Source organism: Gavia stellata, chromosome 12, assembly GCF_030936135.1.
Source record: "Gavia stellata isolate bGavSte3 chromosome 12, bGavSte3.hap2, whole genome shotgun sequence".
Classification (NCBI taxonomy): Eukaryota; Metazoa; Chordata; class Aves; order Gaviiformes; family Gaviidae; genus Gavia; species Gavia stellata.
The window spans coordinates 15,914,023-15,927,301 of record NC_082605.1 but is presented as its reverse complement, the minus strand read 5'-3'; the positions used below and the strand labels follow the sequence as shown (position 1 = coordinate 15,927,301).

At 36.8% G+C, this 13,279-nt stretch overlaps 1 protein-coding gene across 1 annotated transcript in view; it reads left to right on the top strand.

The window, feature by feature from the left end:
• FHIT (fragile histidine triad diadenosine triphosphatase) overlaps nt 1-13,279 on the top strand; it is a 492,535-nt gene that overhangs the window by 176,500 nt on the left and 302,756 nt on the right. The window lies entirely within an intron of this gene.

The following is a 13,279-nucleotide window of genomic DNA, read 5'->3' as shown; positions in this document are numbered from 1 at the left end:
CATGAAACTCAAACTGAATGCGTATTGAAAGGCATAGGTGCTCCTATAAGCATGAGGTTTAACTCTGGTTCTGTATGTCTTGTGGGCTCCCAAGCATCTGTTCCCTTTCATTCCACTCAGCTCCCGCAGTCCGTACCCCACCCAATGCAAGTCTTTCACAGAGACTGCAAAATGCTCCAAGAGGGGGCTTGACCTACTGGGTTTGTTTCCAAAGCTGGATTTAAAGCTCAGAGGAATTCAGCAGTGTTTGGTTTGGCTCATGTCTGTTCAAGATACTCGCTCCCTGCCAGCGCTGAATGTCAGCTATAAAGATAAGGAGTGATTCTGCATCACGCACAATGCACTGTTTTTATTTCATTCCGTTTATTCAATACTTCGTCCTTTATGTTTTCACTTTCTGGTCCTTGACGGTTCCTGAGAAAGCACAAAGCGAAGCATGTAGCTGATTTGGGAAATGGAATTATGAAAAGTTCTGTCAGTTATATGATACGATTATTTGATCTTTTAATACATCTGCTACTTCATTTCTCTAAGTTAGTTTTTAAAAAAGCTGAGATTTCTTCAAATTCTACTTGCAAATTATTTTTAAATTGCTTATACCCAGAAATATGAAATAATTATAATTATAAAATGCAGTGAAATATAGTGAAAGGTTTATATAGCCTTCCATTTTGTGCCTAAATATTAGGCATAAAAGATTTAAGCCAAACAGAACATATACATGGCCATTTCCCTTTTCAAATGCTGAATTTTTTTTAAATTTAATTTTATTGTATGTCTCAAAGTAATTTTTGAAAACAGTAGTTTTGCATGACTTGTAGCCTGTGAGATCTATCTTCCCGGGTCATTGCCAGGTATGCAGGCTCCTCTGTTGGGGTTTCTTATGCTGAGTTAAGTGCCTTCTGAAAATTAATGGGACAATCTGCCTTTATCTGTTACTTTTGGAATATGTCACAAAGATACATTGAATTTAATTCATCTTAACCCACAAGCCTCACAACTTCTTTTCCTCAGCAGAAATGCTCACTCACTCTCTTCATCTTCTCTCAGTTTTGGAGATTTTACAGAGAGGGGTTGAGCATGAAGGCATGGAAGCAAGGCAACACTGAAGAAATGTAACTAAAGTTCACAACTGTTGGGGGGGGGGAAGCTAGCAAAGTTTAAGGTTTATTAAGATCCAATATACTTTATATAGAAGAAAGGTGCTTGATTAACTTTATTGGGCTTAGCATCTGACCCGAAGTAGGTCAGCAGTGAGATACTTTATGGAAGTGTGAAGAGATTGTAGAGAATTATCCCAAAAGCAGGATAATCTCTGAATTAGAAAAAGTGTATGGAGGAATGGATTAGGAAGGGGTGTAAGCAGAATGTTTTTCAGAATATTAATAATAAAACTTTTTAGATTAATGTTTCTGATAAAACAGACAATGTTATTCTTAAAAGTTAATAGATTTTTTTCGGACAAATATTTAGTCCTTTGTGGCAATAAAACATTACTTACTTGAGAAATATCCTGTCAGAAAAAGAAGGATATTGTGATAGAAGGAAAGCTTTTACAAGTGATTCATTCACCTTTTTAACTTCTACTTGTGTAGTTATGAAACTGGTCCCAGGGATGCTGTTGTCTGGGGTTGTCATTTTAGTAAAAATTTGAGTGAGGGTTACAGAGATGAGTACGGGACTATGCATATACCATTCATTATGCAACATTTTTTTCTTACTAGTTTAGTAAATAATATTTAATGATATATATATTAATGAAAAATACAGCCAGCAAAATGCCTCATCTTTGCATCTTAACTGTAGCTGACATAAATAAACCTTGTTTGTGCATTAAAAAGATTTAGGCTCTTCTGTTTTTTCAGTCTTTGGCAGCTGTAGACTGGGCTTTATTTTGAATAAAACTGTTTTTTAAAAAAAATAATTGTCCAGAAAGTAAAAGAAACCATGTAAAACATGGCCATTTACAATTTGAGCGTGTGAGGATCTTGGCAAATGACTTGTTTTGACTTTCCAATAGATTTTTGCTTGTGTGTGTGGCTGTTTCTTTACAAAGAAAATTCAGTGCAAAAGATCAAAGTACCGATTTTCATTACTCTTGTTTTCCTGATTGCCCCCAAATGATGATGGACGTATGTGTTTTAACAGCTTTCACTGAAAGGTTCAGTTAACTGCATCTGGTTCTTATTATATGACGGGCCAAGGTAAATCATCTTTTTCTTGTGTGTATAGTCTTTTTTTGGGGGGGGGAATCTACTTAAAAATTCCACTGGTTCCTAAGAGTGGCCATATTAAACCTGCCCAAAAATGGGTATACCAGAACTATTCACCATAGCTTTCAGAGGAATAAATGTTATTCCTCTGTGTTCCACGTTTTAAAATAAACACTTGGTGGTCTCCATTTCTGCAGTGTGTAGCTATCTTGGATGTTTTGTTGATCTTGGCTACATGATATGAAGACCATAATTGTTTTCCACGAGGTAATGATTATTTTCTGTTAATGTTATTGAAATTGATGAAAAATATTTTACTCATGGAAGTGTGCTTCTCCCAAATAACAGTAACTCTATTCCTTTGGAAATATAATATCTTAAAATTGTACAGCAGAAATAGCAAGCTATTCCAGTATAGGTGATTCCAATGTTTTGATAGGCTCTAAAAGAGAGCAACAGGGTACACTTTGTGGAGTTATTGTTGTAATTTCAGGAATGTCACTTACTGAAATTAATTTTCAGATAAACCCCCAAAAAATATAGACAGAGGGAAACTTTCTGACTTACTAAAAGAGAAAGAGTTTGTAGTTCATCCCAGTAATAGGAAACTAGGCAGCCAGCTAGTGTGAACATTTAAGAAGGAATTCAAGTTCAGTTTTTGATTAAGGGACTTCTGTTGGCCTGCAATTCAAATAACTGTTCGTACAAGGGCCCTGGAAATCCACTGCAAACAGATCTGAAAGGGAAAGTTAAACCACCTCAACTTCAACCTCAGACAGAATGTATCTTCTTAATCATTATGAACTCCTGCCATTAGTGGTGAGGCAGGTGATAAATAGCCTGTCAGAGGTCTCTATCCAGCCGTCTTCCTTTATATCTTTGGTATTGCAACATGTTAAGTTTCCAATTCTTTCTGGTGAGCTGTGAGACCACAGATAATCTGTTCGCTTAAGTGGAGTTCATATTAATTATATTGACAGCAAAATGAAGTGTCTTAATTTCGCTCTATTGATCAGAGGATTCTTCGGAAGACTACAGGACTGAGATAGCTTCCTATTGGACCTGGACTTCATGCTGAAAGTCTGTCAAGTACCTAATATGTAGCCTTTTGTTGTCCTCCATATATGTTCTAATTTCTCATTTGATAGATGTTTTGTGTACTGACCAGCACTGGAATATGACTTAGTGCATTTAAGGGGTCAGTTTGTAAGGAACAAAATAAAAAATAACCCATTTATAACAACCTCGAATGTCAGCCAAAATCTCTTGAGAGACCAGTGCAGATGAATGCGTTTGAAACACTGCGAGGGAAGCTCCAGAAAACATGCCAGCCATGTGAGTAACAGACTTCCTTTCCTGAAGGTAGGAGGCTTTGAAACATCCCATTGTTAGCACAGTTAATTCTTGGTTTATTTGTAATTAATCATGTGCTGTTGTTTGACAGTACATAATAGAACTAGAAAACAATCACTTAGAACAGGAAAAAACTGTCAATTAATACACTAATGAATGAAGTTTACCAAAGGTGAAGCAACTTAGACTCCCAGGGGAAAAGTATTAAATACATAGCTTCTGTGCACAGAAAAGTCATCCTTTTGAATTTCAGATCTGTTTTGTTTTCAAACAGTGGTTCCTCATTATTCTTGCAGTTTTCATGTTGGTACATGCCGATGCTGGACTTGCACATGTTTAAACTATTAAAATGTGATTAAGTCTTACCTCTGTGGCTCAGAAAACCTGTGTATTTATTTTAGTGCAAACACAAGAAGGGTCTGAAACCAGGGCTCAGCTTGATTCAGCAATGTTTTTAGTATTATTCAAATGAATAGTCGTCGTTGTTTTCAACAGGATGAGTCACATAATAAATGTGGTGATGGGCCAGACATTACCTGTAGTAGGTATAGGTAATATATACTGGCAGACTGATATATTTATTTTTTTAATTTGGCATTCCACTGGTACTTGCACACAGAGTCCAAAATGTGCTTGGATATTTCTGTTGGCAATTCTGTGTACTCTGCCACAAGGAGGTGAAAAATCCGAGACACTTCCATTTAAGAAACAGTCTCTTGGCAGTTTGGTATTCTGCCTCAAGGTTTTGGTAACCCACATTTCAGATTTCATTGCAATGTGCTTTGTGATGTTTCATATTATTTTTGTTTCCTGTTCAAAAAAAATTGCAGTATTTTTGTGAGCCTTAAAGGTGTCTTTGCAATGAGAGTTGGCAAATCTCAGCTCTTCACTGGAATCTAGGCATGGAAACCTATCTTTCTGAAAGAGATCCCACTGAGTTGGAATCAGATGCACTGTGAAAAGGATGCAAACACTGAATCTATGAAAGCTGTCAACACTGTATATTGCCCTGTGGGCTGGGGTGTCCAGCAGGGCACAGTTTTTTCCATCTACATAAAGGAGTAAGGCTGTGAAATGCCATATACGTGGATTAATCTCAGTCATCCAATTTGCGGTTAGTTTGAATTTGAAACCTGTTGCAAATTTACCCCAATGCTTCAAATGTAGGTGATTTGTATCTTCAAGCAGGATTTTTCTTTTTGTTTTGGGTTTTTGTTTTTTTTAATAAATATATATATACTTAGCATTTGAGTGCAGTAGCAAACCTTTTTGGAGTCAGGCTGGTGGGCTTAAAGGTTAATTTTATCCACAACGAACTTGCACAAGAGGTCTCCATACCAAAATGCCGGTGCTGCTGCCATTTCGTACATCTTTACTTCACTACCTGCATTAGCCTGCAAGTTTACCTGTGTTTCCTCTTTTACTGTGGTGTCATCTGACTGGGTGATACACTTCTTTTAAATATCGAATGGATCTCAGATGGGTTGCTTTTAAATCTAAGAGAAGCAAAGTGCTATATCTTCAGCCAGACAAGTAAATAAAATATGTCCTGGGGCAGCTCTTGAAGTGCCAGTAGGAAGCTGTATGAGAGGAAACAACATAGAATTCATAGGCAAATCATTTTGATATTTTCAGCATCCTGAAAACTTAGGCTGGCATAAAGGAACACTGCAGGAGTTAACTAATGGTGTTTGCTAGCTGTGGAGATAGTGGCCAGCAATGAAACCCAGGTGTGGTGTTCTATCAACTCATTCTAATTGTGGTTTTTGTTTTATTTCACTCATTTTAAATAACAGATGTATCTCTTATACTTGGGGTTTGGGTTTTTACTATTTTGATGCAAAATAACTTTCAATGGCATGTAATTGTATTAGAGGTAAATATGGTACCTGTAAAAATGGACACAGCTTTTTAAATTGGCTTTTAATGTTATTGTAGGAAGTGCTGTCCTATCGGCTTTACTTAGGAAAATGCCACATGGTTTAAGAGGTGCACTTGTTTGATAATCTTAGTGAACTGGCTTTTTTCAGACTGCTGTTGTGTGTATTAAACATTTGGAACAGCCCTTCAATATATTAAAAAAATTCAAGTAAAGTTTGACTATATATTGTATGTTTTTGAGTAGTATCTTTTAAATATTATACTTTGTACCTGCTTTAAAAGTAGCAAAGGTGAAAAAACCTATTTTAATATAAAAGTTTGTTTAATTATCTATGCAGATACCACTGAATAAGTTGACAACACTGCAGAAATAGTAAATAATGTTGCTTTTACACTTTAAAATAGATGTAAGTAGCCTTGTAAATGCTTCTCCTGCTTAAGGCATTTGGCAGTCTATTTCTTATTTCCAGAATATTTCAAGATGTAAATTTTTTAATGTTCAAAAGAAGCAGGGGTGTAAAACACATTGTTTTGAAACTCCAAGATGAATGGACAATTGGAGACATTGTTCCTTTAAAGCACCAGCTGAGAGACTCCATTAACTGTGTGGCAATAACACGTGGACCCACACGGAGCACAACCGCGGAGGAGATAGCTGCAGCCTGAAATATCGTTATTGGCAGGTTTCTGAATAATTTCACAAAGGCACTTCAGGCCAGGAATCTTGTTAGTGGAACCCAGTCTCACTTCAGTCTTTATATCTCCAGCATGTAAAACTCAGTTGTATCCTCCCAAGACTCCGAGTATTATTTTTTTATTCAATTCACTAGCTGTGATTGACAAGGACCTCTTCATGAATATGTTAAGAAAGAACTGTTTCCTGGATATTATGTCCTTTCATATCTGTCATAACTAGAATATTCATGATGCTGTTTTTAACAGGCCTCCTATTGTAAAAGAAATATCACGGAAACATGTTCTAGTTTTTATAAAGTCCAGGGAAAAATGAATGCCTTAGGGGCCGATAAGTAAGTTTTTTTTAACAATTTAGAAATATAATGTGACAGCTAGCAGAATGTATATGAGCAAGCAGAAAGCTCTTAAGTATTGCAGTCACGGGTCTAGAATTGATAAACTGGTAGGGGTTTTATATTTATTTTTGTGTTTTCTGATGGCTGTATTTTCATAATAAAATTATTGTACATTTCTCCATTTAAAAATGCAATTATGAAATCAGGTTTTCTTCATAATTTTTATTTCTGGATGCTGAGATTATTTTTTTCAGTCAAATCCTGCCAAAACTTAGACATGCGCAAGCACACGTCTTTCTTGCACAGGAACACCGGCCTGGTGAATGTCAACTGCCCTTTGATGGTTCAGTTCTGGCGTCTCTAACAGGGGGGTTATATGATAGAGGAGAGGGCAACAAAATTGAAAAACTGAAGAGCAGCCACCTCTTCCATGCAGAAACAAGCATATGCAAAAAACCCTCTAGTTTTTTAGAGCAGTTTGAATTACTTGTGGAAGTTACTTTCTAAGCAAAAATATGATTTTGTCAAAACAAATTCTTTATTTAATACAAATATTTATTCCGTCAAAAGACTTCTTCCTATAATAAATAGAAGAGAATATTTTGAACTAATATCATTTTGACTTACAAAGTACTTTAATTGCAGTTTTTGAGATTAAAAGACAAAATGCAATCCCATTTTATAGTTGTAATTACAATTTTTACTTACGATGCCATGTGACTTTGACCTCAGTCAAAAGTAAATGCATTAGCTTTTCAGTTGTGTTAAATAGTTCCGATGGACAAGTGTCTCTTATTTGTTTTCCCTGAAAAACATTAAAGCTTCTTGTAGGGAAAAGAAATATTTTTCTAGCTGATTCTAATGATTTCTAGTCCAAGAGGCACTATCTCTAACTGAACAGTTCGGCTGTGTTACATAACTTTGTTAATTTTGATTCTGGGGACTTGCAGTACATCTCCAAATTGCTAATGTAGACACTTAGAAATATGTTACACACTTAAATGCAAATGAGGGGGTGACTTTTTCTATCACTGTACCTGAGGCTGGAATTGTTAGGGTCTTACTCAGCTCATTATTTCCAGGGGGAAAGATTAGTCTAAATAATGCACACATACAAGTAACTCTTTCCTAACTACGGGATGCCATTAGTTTATTCAAAAGACATTGTTATCCTTTTTTTAATAAGAAAAAAGAAACACTGTTTGTAAAAAGCCCTGAATCTGTGTTATTGGAGAACCACTCTATTTAGTTACTCTGTGGTTAATCATAGGCATCATCAGCCTTTGGCTGGAGCATGCCATGTGCTGCTCTGCTCTGAACAGATCCTTCTGGGCTGCAAAGGTGATTAAGGCCCAGTGCATACCTGGTGAAGTTGCATCTGTCGCCACAATTTCACGCGACAATTGGGGCAGCCCTGGTGTTTTCTTTTATTAATGTAACAGGAATAAACCTGAGAACAGCACTGTGTTTCAGCTAGGTCTCTGTACAGCACTTTTAGTCAGCAGGAGCTTGCTTCTCCCAGGAGCTGAGGGCTCTTGTTCCCTGCCGAGTGCCTCCAGCAGCTCCTGGTGTCTGCAGGAGCTGAGGGCAGTCGCTGCGGAGCACACAGCATGTTGCAAGATCAAGCTTCATAAGCTGGGGTGAAATTGAAGACACTGACCTACAGGTGAAAGGCTCTGTACCCTATTAGCAATCTTAGTATCATACAATCCCCCAAAGTAAATCATTCCTGATCAAAAAGCATGAAAACAGCCCTTCTTAGAAGCAAGTGCAAACTTACTGTGTGTATCAGCATGCTTAGGAAGGTCCTGCCTGTCTGTCTTGGATAGCGAGTATTGCTGGATATTTTCTCTGCCAGAATGAAAAATATGTCTTTTGCAAGGAAGAATGAGATGTATGTACTCCACCCTTTTGGTTTGTCTTCAGATGTTTTCTCAAAGCTTTTGTTTTCATAGGAAAGTTGTATGCCGGATGAGAGATGTTCCAGTTCACTTTGAATGTACATTGATCCCTGGGCAATGGGAATTACTATAGAAGGTAAAAGGCACTGGATTTTGCTTTTGCCTCCAAAGAGGTTTCAGCTAGGATTGTTCTTACACCTGTCTGCCAAATAAATACATCACAAATTGTGGAGGCTTCACTTTGCTTGACTCAAGTGATCCAAGCAACACAAGGGAAATTATTGGTGCTTATTTTTATTATGCTACCTATGTGGACAGGTTTTCCACCCTCATGATCAGTAGGATCTATACTGGCATAAGCTGGATGAGATTGACCCAGGGCCTGCAATGCAGTGTGCATGTCTTAAGGATGCTCGTATTAGAGATACTAATATTTTATTTCTGATACCTAATGGACTCTTAAAGACTTTATGAACATTACACCCCTTTATGTCACTGTTTTTGCATCATAAGTTACTGGTGATTCATTGAGATCTCAGCACAGGTTCACAAGATTCTTCCACAGGCGTCATTGAACTAAATATTAAATTACCTTTTCCTTGCTCTTTGCAACTCTGTCTCTAGCTCTCATGGCTAAAGGGAAAATGGCAAAGCAGAGCCTAGATGAGTTAAGTCTGGATGCTGTCTGTCTAAAACGTGATTAAGTAGGAAAAAAGGAAAGCAATCAAAGTGGTGTTTTAATGCCAAAAGCAGCAAATAAAGAATGCTGCTGGCTTCTGTCTTAATCCATAAAAATCCCACAGCTGGAATGTATATGGAATAAGCCTACTTGAAAGAAACACAGGAAGAGAGAGAAGCCACATTGGCTTGTAACAATCCATGGGTGTTAAACTGTGCTCATCAGCACAATAAAAAACCTAAAATACCACAAAAACAAACAAACAAACAAAAAGCCCAACCAAAACAGGTTAGCATACCTATTACTTGCAGTACTGCATGTGTGGATTTCTTTTTAGGTGTACTGCAACTACATTTCTGGTTCTTGATTGACATGGCAAAATTTTGATAAATGAAGAGAATTGTGAACTTGCATACTATTGCTTCTGGTTACATTTGAGTTATAAATTTTCTCTTGCTTTGAATAATTAATATAAGCTAGTATTAAATGAGTTGTATAGTAATGAAAGAAATAAGAATGATGAGGAACTATATGTTTCTGTGAAGAGATTCTTTGTTTCTATGAAAGTTCCACCATTTGGGCATTGAGTGCTTATAGAGATGTAGGGATAAAACAATTTGACTGGTTTCACAATAGGTATAAAAAATAATTCACATTCCAGCTAATACAGACAAATGCCCTTCTGTTGTATCTGTGATTCACAACAAAGTTTATATAGAATGTCAATACTCCAGGATTTGTATTTATTTCTTCTTAGACCCATGGTTTTCTGAAGCTGCAGACACCCTGATGTAGTATCTATATAAAGACATTTGAGCTAATTAGAAGTCTGTTTGACAAGTCTGTGTTTGAAAGTATGCACAGCCTGGATAGTTGAGAAGTCCTGACGTGAAGGATGAAGGAGGAGTGAAGCTGGCAGCTGAAACAGGATAATTGGGTGACCTCATTAAGACAGTGAAATGGTGGGGACAGGAAAATTGGGACTTGGGAAGAAAGGAAATGGCATTGAGAGCTTTTGGGCAGAGGAAGATAAAAGGGAAAACATGTTCAAATCATCTTGAAAGATAAAGCTTGAAAGGCTTCTTGGGGTGGGAGCTGTTTTACCATATAGTAGCTCTTACTGAATCGTGCAGACCCAGTTAGGTCATGTCCTGCTGTTGCTCCCATGGTGACCCCTAACTGCAGTGTGAATGCCACTGGAGAGATGCTAGATGCTTTTACAGCTGATGCTCCTTTCCAGTTTGGAGCTGAAGGAGTGACCCAGAGTGATGGCAGAGTGTTCATGTGGGTTATAAACCAAATGGTTTTGAATAACAGTGCCTTGCATCCAGATTAGCTGGGCCCCAGTTCCTAATAATATCTTGGTGTCTTTCCTGAGCCTGACTCCAGGGACTATTCTAGTGCCATATTTCTGAAAAGAGATGGAAACGTTTATTTTATTTTTACATACTGCAGCATTGTCCTAAAAATAATTATGCGACACAAGCAGAATGTGAGCAGTCAATTAGAGTTGAATGTAGCATACAATGATATCTCCACTGTTGCCTCTGAACAGAAAACAGGAAAACATCTCACCAAATAGTTCTTATATCGAATGATGCAGCTCATCAACAATAACAGCCATTCCATAAAATGTTCACCTAAAGAATATGTTTGGCTAGCCACCATTTTAGAAGATGTTCAAGAAAGAACATTGTGTATCTTTCGTACAGCACCTCCAATTCTGAATAATTAGAATAGAAAGACTTTCAAGTTGGCTTCAAGTTTTAGGTTGTTATATAAATAAGTTCACAGGAATCTCAAATGCTTTACATAAATCTGACAGTAACTATAAAAGGCTTTTGAACATTTTTGTTGCCAAAGTCCCAGGGATTGCTGGAATCTTAAATAGCCTGTTTTAAGCTTCAATTCAGAAGCTTTTTGTCATGTTTAATAATGTGGTGAATAATTCCTTTTCTGTTCATAGTTTCCACATTTATAATCCACAAGGATCTTTGAGGCATGGAATGGATGTTTTCCAGAGTTGTGTTAGGGGTCTTTCCTACCCCAAACTCAAAACTTGCTTTTCAAGTTCTCTTTGTATTAGTCTTTGTCTGTGTCTAGCTCTTCTAAAGGACTGTCATTAGAAGATGCTAAAATGAAAAGGTTGTCAGTTGTCTGAGGGAACTATATTTGAAATATCAAAGTATCAGACTAACCGTGATGATAACTACATCGTAAAACCAGATGTGCAACACGTGGCTTTATTAGGGAGAAACCCACAAACAGCAAAATGGTGGGATCTGTGGCTCAGACTCAGTCCAGGGAGTCAAGCTTCACTCAGGTGCACCAATACATTTTTAGGGTGACTTGTACTGCAGTGCAACATGATAATTAAAAGCCAAGTATGTCCTGGAAACACAAAGCACAGACTTTCACAGAGGCTCACAAATGCCAGTGCCTGTCATCCATAGATAACATGGGATGTTGTTCCTGCTGTCACTGTCAGGCTGGTAGTTCTTAGAGCTGCAGGTTCAGAATTTCATTTCAGTTCAGTAGAAATGAGTGGAGTTTTGCCTGTTTTAGGTGTATTTTGTAATGGCATTCTTAATATTGAGTAACACTCTTCCTGTGCCCCAGCCAGGTCAAATTTTAAAATTGGCCTCATGCTATCTATTGTAGTTCCATCAATTTTTGTGCATGCTCTTAAATTGCACCAATGTGTATTTGTTGTGTTGCTAAACCAGGTTGTTAGCTTTCATAGGTAAGCAGATAGGTTCTCTATATAATTTTCCTCTTGAAATTTCATTTGCAAAGATAAGAGTTGTTTGAATATGGTTAACTTTGTGTCTTGTGAATAAGTCTTGGGAATATTAGGATTTAAGAGAGCGTTTATGAAAAACATCTGTATTTGAGCTAAACAGTTTTTCTTTGAAGTTCCATTTCTTCCTCTTCATCGCCACCATGAAGCAACATTAATTCTCAGTGCAGTGTGAAGGAATCGTTTGGTAGCAAAATCATGTCAGAAAGTATCTTGCTTTATAAATATGTGGAATGTTAAATGTTCTTAAAGGCATATCTTTTTAGGGCTGTACATACCAAATGGTTGTTTATTTCTGATAGTTGAAGTCCAGACTAAAGCTTTCTATAATCCTCAGAATTAATCTTTCTGGCAGATACGAGTATGCTGAATAGTGCTTTTAATCCAAAGTAATGGAATTTGTCACAGGCATTCATTTTGTAATCAAAAAGATCAAGAAATCTTAGGATAATGAAACATATATTTTTAAATTGCTCTAAAATGAAACTTATTTAATTAGGGAACATGGTATAAATGGAATTTTCATTTGGTGATTGAATAAAAAAGTTTATCTGCCTATTTTGATACCTATTACTGATTCTGCCTCAGTGATATTAGTGCCCCACATTGTTGAGCTTTCATCAGAAAACACAATAAAATTGTTTTCTTTTCATGAATAGGTCTGCTGTTTTGCAATCAAACATCTCTCTGCCATTTGTCATTGTATTCACAAATCTCCAGTGTCGCTCTTTAATAAGGTTCTTTTATTTGCTGTTGTACGCTTTCCGGGAATAATTTTTTGATTTCAGGGAAAAGTTTTGGTTTATTGTAGTTTTTTTCTAATCTCTTCATTTGATTTTACAGACTCATACAGTGAGGTTGTCTTTCTTTTCTCCCCATTTTCTTGTATGGCCTTTGTATCACATGGTTCCTATTATTTTATGACACAGTCTCCTACTTCACTTTGCAGTTATTTCCAACAGATTTAACATTTAGCTGTCCACATCCACTTTATGGATATGTATAATGTATGGATAGCAGTACTATCCCATTAATATTTAATGAATTGGCTCTTTATCCAGTGCTATCTAATAAAGATAATCATCAGAGTGCATTGTTATACTGCAGTGCCCAAGAAACTTTTTAATATTCCTTATTGCATATGCATATTCCCAGATTCTCTCTTACTCTCACTTAGTATACCATGGCTCAATCACATTTCCATTATTTAGTTGAAAATCTGCATGTTCCACTCCTAACACCTTGCGGCTCAGATTGAGCAGTAAATTGGCAAATGGATGCGAAGAAATGTTAAAAGTTCCAGTGAACACTGGCTGCTCACTATTGTTTTATCCTCTGCTTTTCTCTGGAACTGAGAGTTACTAACTTAAACTGAAAATTAAACCAAGTCAGTGCATCTGTGCTGGTTCATTAAAGTCTTG